This window comes from Festucalex cinctus, chromosome 3 (genome assembly GCF_051991245.1).
Source record: "Festucalex cinctus isolate MCC-2025b chromosome 3, RoL_Fcin_1.0, whole genome shotgun sequence".
Classification (NCBI taxonomy): domain Eukaryota; kingdom Metazoa; phylum Chordata; class Actinopteri; order Syngnathiformes; family Syngnathidae; genus Festucalex; species Festucalex cinctus.
Genome location: NC_135413.1, coordinates 26,319,392 through 26,328,294, shown reverse-complemented (window position 1 = coordinate 26,328,294; position 8,903 = coordinate 26,319,392).

Below are 8,903 nucleotides of genomic sequence, written 5' to 3'. Positions count from 1 at the left end.
CTTCATGTGAATTTGCATTATTTGTCATGATCATATGTGTAACTGGAAGATGTTAAATTGTCTTTTGTTTTCTTATTTAAAAGGAAAGCTTGTTTGCAACGCATGTAATAAAGACAAGCAGTACTTAATCTTGCATCTGTTTGATAAGATGAAGAGATATTCTGCATTGGACTTCATCTTTTTTCACCCTGGAGGCACATGAATAAAACAAATGTGTTTGGGTGGCCCATCCTCAATGTTTGTGTGCTGCTTAATTGCACCCTTCGAGGGGGGCAAAGTGACATTTTTTTTTTCTTTTTTAAGTGCAGCACTGAATTTAAGTGTTTGATACAATAGCATGAAAGACAACTTGCACGGTGTTAATGACAGCTTTTTGTTCTTATGAGGGCTTTTCCAATTGTAAATTTTCAGCTGGTTTTCCCCACGTTTGCCATTTTTGTGCAAAGCTTGCCACCTTTCATGTTATAAGTCATTACAAAAAAAAAGTGTGGGAACAACAAATTTCCATGTTTTGGATTGCTCCGAATGCTCGGTTTTGAAGCAGCGAGAACAACACAACCTTCTTGAGGAAGGGGAAGAAGAAGAAGAAGATGTTAGGTTGCAACAAAAATGGCAGAAGGAAGCTCATGTGATGGTAATATTTTTTCTGTGTTCTTTTTGGCTAGTATTTCACTATTTTTTTCATCCAATCTAAGTGTGTATTTTTCAAAGATGTGTACATTTTCCATCCATTTACTGAACCGCTTGCTCCTCACAAGGGTCGTGGGGGTGCTGGAGCCTATCCCAGCTGGCTTCGGGCAGTAGGCGGGGTACACGCTGAACTGGTTGCCAGCCAATCGCAGAGACGAACAACCATCAACGCTCACAAGCACAGGGACAATTCAGAGCGCCCAATTAACCTGCCATGCATGTCTTTGGAATGTGGGATGAGACCGGAGTACCCGGAGAAGACCCACGCAGGCACGGGGAGAACACGCAAACTCCACCCAGGATGGCCGGAGCCTGGACTCGATCCCGAGTCCTCAGTACTGCTAGGCGGACGTGCTAACCACTCATACACTGTGCCGCCCTGATTTGTACATTTTAAGGTATTGAAAATATTTTTGGCAATTTTTGTTTACACCCAATATGTTATTTTTCCTAATATTTGGAAGTTTTAAAATTATGGAATTATTTTTACAATATTTTGGTGACATTATTTTGTGTAATGTAGCTTTTTTTTTCTTCTAAAGCTTGTATTTTTCAATGAATATTTTTACATTTTATATTTTGTATCTTACTAATATATTTGTTGTCTTTTTTCATGTTTCCCCCAAGATTTTAATATTTTTTCTAGTATTTTTGTTGTTTTTGTTTATCTCATAAAATGCTTTTGTATCTTCATAATTTTGATTTTTGTGTGTGTGTGTGTGTGTGTGTGTGCAATATTTAGCAATTTAGAGTTTTGCCAGTTTTTTTTTTTTTTTTTTTGCCATTTTATATTTTTGCATCTTTGTTTTTCAGGCTTTTACATTTCTTTATAAATATTTTTTTATTCTTCCAATATGTTCATGTTGTATTTTTGTTGATTCCTAGAATTTTTGCCATTGATTTTTTTTAATCGTTTTCTTATATTTAATATTTTATTATATATATATATATATATATATATATATATATATATATATATATATATATATATATATATATATATATATATATATATATATATATATATATATATATATATATTGCCAAATATTATCCTCTATTTTTGGTCCAATATTCTTTATTTTATTTTATTGTTGGTCCAGCATGGCATTGAAAAAGTTTTGAAGGAGCGACCCAAACAGAATTGTGAGTGTTCCAGTGTGAAACTTGTGCTTTTGTGGTGGGGAAACAAAACAACAACATTTCCGCCACTAGCCTTGTTCTCCTTGGAGACACAATCTTCTTCGTCGTCTTCTTCTCTGTCTTCTTCTTTTTCTTCACTTTGTCTTTTGCCCCTCAGGCCACATGCTCACACAATGTGTGAGGGGTGTATGCGTGTGTGTGCTCTTTGTGATCAAGTATGTCTTTTGTGCAGAATGTATCGGCAGCACACCACTAAACAGGTTCTTTTCTTTCTTTTTTTTTTCTTTCCATGCCGCTGCTGCTTTTGACCGTGACCGCGAGAGCAAGTTGATCAAAAGCATTTTTTTCCTCCTCTATTTCTCTCTCGCTCAGCTCGCCAACCTTGGGTTTCCTGGCGCGCGCCCACCGCCTCCATTGTCGCTCGTCTTGATCCATGTTCAAGGCACAAATAGGAAAAAAAAAAAAAAAAAAAAAAAAATCGCATTCAATAAAAATACCAGTGAAGGGAACGCGTTCCAGCATTTACGGGTTACGTTTTACACCATGCTAATGCTTAACTACTTAGCACAAATTAGCATTTTTCCGTGCAACCCTTAAGACCCATTTGCGCTAAATACTTGGCTTCACTTCACTTTGCAAAGTGTTGCATTTATTGTATTTATTGGCATCAGTATGTGTAGTTTTTGGTACAGACCTGCTGTATATCACAGCGTTCGATCGGAAATGAGCATCCGTGGATTTTACTGTGCAACACTTAACTCAATCAGTCCCAGCCATTTTCACAGAAGCAATCCCGTTCGCTCCCGGCTGTTTTACTGGATTTTGACTGATTTTGCAAGGCCCACGGAATATTATGTTCTATTGCTATAAAAACAAGGAACCTACCAAATGAAAGATTAAAGTCTCTTCTTTCATCAGGAAAAAAATGTTTCTATCTGTTTCCGTTTTGCAGCAATTAGCATTAGAAGAGAGCTAAGTTTCATCAGTTTTCACAAATCTATTTAAAATTGTAAGTAATTGAGCTTTTTTCCCTAGATGGCCCTGGTTGATCTCCTTTGCTCTGCTGCCACCTGCTGGCCGTTTGCGTAATAACTACCATTTCTGCAACCGTTCTTTGCAGTTGAGAGACTGCATCAAAGCCTTCTGTATGCTCTAGCATAAAAAAAACAAAAAAAACGTACAAATACGTCTTTGGGACACTTAGAACATAAAAAAACGTATTTATTCGTTATTGGGAGTAAATGAGTTAAGACCCATCTACACTTGGTTCACTTTGCGAAAATGTCGTCCATGTGTTGCTTTGATTCTATTTGTTTAACTTGCCCCAAGTTCACTAAATATCTTGGTTCATGTAATTCGTTAACAGTTTAACAGTAATTAGCATTAGCATCAGCAGGTTTTCCGTGCAACCCTTAAGATCTATTTTTCACATACACTTAGGGGCCTATTCACTAAAGCTTTGCGTGGCCTTTGCACGGCGCTAACCGGTAAAAATGGAGCAAACCGGGAGCGCCCATTTTCACTAAACATGCGCAGATGGGGAAATCCGTCACTGAGTGCGCTGCCAACCATTTTGCGCCACGGTGTGCCGGTGTTATTTGCGTGTATGTAAATGAGATAATTTGCATAAATATGACGCAAAATATGCCCACCCCAATGCAAATGAGACTCATTGATATACAGTGTCTAATTCACGAACGCCAGCGCAAATAGCCACATGTAGTTTGCGTGACGCAGATAACGTTTATGGAAAGCATGTATAAACCTGCCGCAACCTCGATCCCGGGATCATGACAGCAGTGCCGCACACGCACCCGGTGCAATTTGCACCATTCGAATGAATGAATTCTAATTGGTTGTGTCGCCAGAACGCACCGCAGCCGCATCCGATGTATTCGCGGGGTTAGTGAATATACCTCTTAGTGTTTTTTTGTTTTTTTTTAATACAGTGTGCATTTTTGGTTGTTTCTCGAAAGACACCACATTAAGAATTCACGTGTCTTGCTATGTGCTGCTGTTTTGGTTAGTAACTGTGTTCAAATAGCTCAGCAGCAACCTTCTCTTTTTTTACCCAAACACTAAAGGGAGTTGTTGTTTTTTTAAGATGTTCGCATGGACAAAGTAGATGAAAGTGAAAACTAGTGATGAGTTGAGTGGTGCATTCAATGTCCCCAAACAAAAACATTTCTCTCTATGGACTTGCATCCAATTCCCTTCAGCCTGAAAGCACCGCGATGCGTTCATGCGCACGGGGGGTCAGCGGGACGCCGCGCGTTCATCCTTTTTTTGTTGTTGTTTTTAATCTTATAACGTCCTTGAGCCGAAACCCTTTCACAAGCTTGCGTTGATTTCTTTTTATTTAATTATTTGTGGGCTGTAAATGGGAAAATTAAGATAAAGAAAGTAAACATTGCAAACAACATTTTGCGTGTGAAGTAACTCGTGACGCGTTTGGAGTGAGCGTGCTTGTGGAAAAAGGAATGAATTAATGAAATGCAGTGATTAAAATTTGAGCAACCGCAATCTTGTTACTTTCAAAGGCTCTTTTTATTAAGCCCACTTTTTTTTTCTTTTTTTTTTTTTAAGTGTGAGGGTGTGTATAATATGTATGTGTGTTTGTGATGCCCGACTGTGTGAGGTTGTGATGAATTGCGACACAGAGAAAACACCTTGAATGCAATGTACGAATGCTTTATGTATTGTTCACTGTATGTATCACAATATTTGCAGAAAGCAGAAAGAGTCTACTTATGGACATCCTTCAAATGCAAATTCATCCCATAATATTTTTGTCTGACTGCTACTAAATTTGAACTTTGTGTTCTATTTGATAAATGCACTTTTAAATTAACTTAAATTGAGCATTTTCACTTGACTGTTTTTCTCTCTCACTCTCACTTCTTCTGCTTCTATTTGTTTAAAATAGAAGTACATTATATGAAAACAGAAGCGTCCATTTAAGCGCCATTTCTTTAACTTTAATATGACACATACACACACACAAACGCTTCCCCCACCACTGGTCCTCTGGGGCCCGCTAACCATTAACCTCAGCACGCCTTCTCCATTTAGGCCTTGTGAACGCACACACAGACAGAAGTGAGGATCTCTGAAGACTTGCGGACAGATTGTTTTCGCTACAGACGGCGAGGCAGTAGGATTCTATTTGTTTTCTGTGTCACAACTGTGACATTATGTGAGCTTTAAACACGCCACATCGTATGTGCATGTGTTACATTAATACATAGAGTACCGTATTTTCCGCACTATAAGGCGCACCTTCAATGAATGACATATTTCAAAACTTTTTCCATATATAAGGCGCTACAGTAGGGGCTGGGGTTACGTTATGCATCCATTAGATGGTGCTGCGCTAAAGGGAATGTCAACAAAACAGTCAGCTAGGTCAAACTTTATTAATAAAATACAAACCAGCTTTCTGACAACTCCATTCACTCCCAAAATTAATAAACAGCTGTTTTAATATTTCCTCTGAGGTAAAGTATTAGCATTAGCTAGCGATCCAAGATGGCGGGATCTTCTGCGCATGCACGATCGTGCACGGTCATCGATAGCGTCTTGACAGCGAGACCTGTTGCGGCTCAAGATCGATCCATATATAAGGCGCACTGGATTATAAGGCGCATGGTCAGCTTTTGAAAGAATTGAAGGCTTTTAGGTGCGCCTTATAGTGCGGAAAATACGGTAAACAGAAATGGTCAAACTCCCTGAAGGACATCCTCAAACCAAAATTTACGACTTCCTGTGTCTTTTTTTAGATTCTTTTGTACGTCTACTTGATAGGTGTTAAGTATTTCTACCAGCTCGTATTCATGTTACTCAGTGAAACTGGCTGTCAAGTAAAGTAAAGTCAAGTCAAGTCAAGTCAAGTCACCTTTATTTATATATCGGTTTCAAACAGCCTTAGCTGTCACAAAGCGCGTTACAGAAACACAAAAAACAAACATAAAACATTAACAGCAATACAATAACAACAACAAAAGTCAAATTTTGCATTGTCCATTTGTTTAGTATTCCAGAGTGAAATTTTGTAACAATTCAACCAAATCTGTATGACTTCTTGAGACTTTTTTTTTTGGTGCGTCTACTCATAATAGATACACCTAACAATTTACCAAATTTCATGTTGCCCAGTGAAACTGTCTTTGCGGGCTGCATTTTCACAAAATGAAGGGTTGCATGACCACTGTAAAAAGGATTGCAATCTGCACTTCATTGAAAGTAATATTATTCATTCAAAACAGGATAAAGGTATTGATTTGATTGTTGAAAACTATTTATTTTGCACTGACAGACATTTTAAAATACAAAGGACCCAAAATAAAGTACTTGATTTCCTTCCAATTACATTTCTTGTCTTCATGCCCTCTGGGTAATATGTGGGGTGGTGGAGTGGTTACAGTCGCTTTCCTTTGATGCATATGGTGTGGGTTCACCTCCCCACCCAGGAGACCATGTTTGTATGTGTAAGTGAATGTTAAAAAACAAAAAAACAAAAAAAAAGGCATCTGTAGCCATTTAAGGCTGTGCTATATTGTTGGGCTTTGGGTGAGTGTTTAGAATTAAACACATGAATTGGTTTGGTTCAGTAACTAAAATGTTAAGAAAATATTTTGGATCAATGCAAAAAAAAAAATTAAGGTTGGTTCAAGTTGGCTACATCAACTTGAAATAATTAGGTCATACGAAGTCACTCAATTTAGTTTCTGTGAAGTCAAATATTTTACATGTGATATCTGGACATTTTTTTTTTTTTTTTTTTTTTTTTTTAAGTTTAAGGGGGCAAAACTTTTTACAGTGTAACCCAAAGGTGAGTCATCAAACTTGCCACATGAAATGACATAATGTAGTAAGTGTATTATTAAGTGTATTAAAATGTAATGACAACCAACAGTCTAATATATTTGCTTCAAATTTTTAGGAAAAAAAAAAGACAAGTTCCTTTTTGGAGGACCGTTGGAAATGTCTGAAAAACGCCTTCAGCCAAAATGGCAGCCTTCCTGTGTATTTTCAGGCATGGCTTCTTGATGGTCTTCTCATGATAGACCTTTCCACCAAATTTCATGTTGCTATGAAACTGCAAAAACGCAAATATTTTACAAGTTAATATCGCCCATCTGTCCAGTACACAAGGTTTAAACTTGCTTGCAATCAAACAAAATTTCAAAGAGGAATTTCATTGAAGGGCCCTTGGAAACCTTAACATGAGCGTGGAATTTCCACCAAAATGGACGACTTCCTGCGTCTTTCCTGTCATGGCTGTTTTACATGTTTGTGCATCTATTCATGATAGCTTAACAAATAGAATGATGTTAAGTCAAACTCCTTCCAGGGCTGAATTTTCAAAAGATTCATTTTGATTCCGATGTGATATTCCAGTCAGCGCACATAACTTGACTTTGTAAATGAGACACTTAACAACCATATAAAATGAATAATGAAGTTTTTCTTAAGACCAATGAAAGACACTTCAAGAGTGCGTGTGTGCCAGATGACCCGTGTTCCTCGCCGGTGCTTGTGCATTTACATGCGCGTGCACAATGGCGGATGTCAGTGATGCCGGTAAGAATTCAATAACTTTATTTTTGTATTGAAAGGTGGAATAAGAGCAGTAAGCATACGCCTTCTGTGAGTACAAGTAGCTACTAAGCACACACGCCACTTGACGGATGTATTATTTTTTACATTTTCTTTTCTTTTTTTAAAGCGAGCGCGGTGGAGGGCAGCACAAGCAGTGTGTTCAAAGTGAATATGTAATTAAGAGTCTGTAATTGCAGACAGTCTCGCTTTGAGTTCAACTTGATATGAGGCCCGAGCCAAGGTCACAGACCCGTTGATACATATTTAATTCGTGAATAACTACATGTGTCTGGATGCTTCATTAAAGCAGTTCGTGGCCAACTATGACCACATTTGCTGTATTTACTCAACTGCTGTGCTCCTGGATTACAGGGAAGGCCTTTTATTCATACAAGGGTATTTTTCATATTTTAAAATGACTTATTTTGGAGAAAGAAACTGCAGATGACCAACAAGTCGTCAGAACATAAGCATAGAGGCACACAACGTTGTGGAGCGATCACACGCCAGTCTAATTCAATGCTTGTCACCGCTAAAGACACTTTCCCCACTAAAACCTATGTTAGAGTCAGACTGGTGGAACTAAGAATTTGCCATTACATAAACATGGAATTAAACAACATTGTGGAGTGACCACTACTAGAACACTAGTTGTTAGTTAAAATCACTGTCTCCACATAACATTAAGTAATTGTTACTACATCAGACTTGGATGGAACTATAAAGTACATACCTGGAACATAAACATGAATACAATGCTGTGGGATGACCATTTCAGACAGTGTGTATTGAAACTCTAAATCACTGTTTAAAAAAAAAAAGACTTAAAAAAAAAAAAGATTTGAGGCAGACTGTGAAAACCTAAACCCTTAAACATGGACTCACACAACACTGTGGAACACCCACACATCATAGAATATTAAAAAGATAAGTCATTGCAGACATTGTCTCATATTTGAGGCAGTAGAAATGAACCCGGATGCACACAACACTCTGGAGCGACCACACGGCAGTTTACTGTAACATGAAAAGCTGTTAACGATGCAGTCTCAACATAATGTATGATTTGAGGAGTAACTAACATTTCTCCAGTAGGATGGACATAACATTGTGGAGTGGGCACATGCCTGTTGTTAAAAGATGCCATTTAATTGCATCTTTAATACTCCATAGGGAACTATCTTACAACATATAATAATACTTCACACGTGAAAACATCTAAGTGATAATTTACATGCTGCTGTTTTGGTTAGCAACAGAGTTCAAAACAAGCTCAGTAGTTCTGATGGTCCCACTCCGTCAATCATTATAGTAGCACCACTGTTTTGGTTAAGTGACAAGAGGTGGAAGGCATTTTAGCCAATCAGAAGCCTGAAGAAATCCTTCTTGAAAAGGCACAACATTTAAACCACGAGGATTGAAAGAAAAGTTGTGAAGTGGACTTTCTTTTCAACATCACACAAGAATAT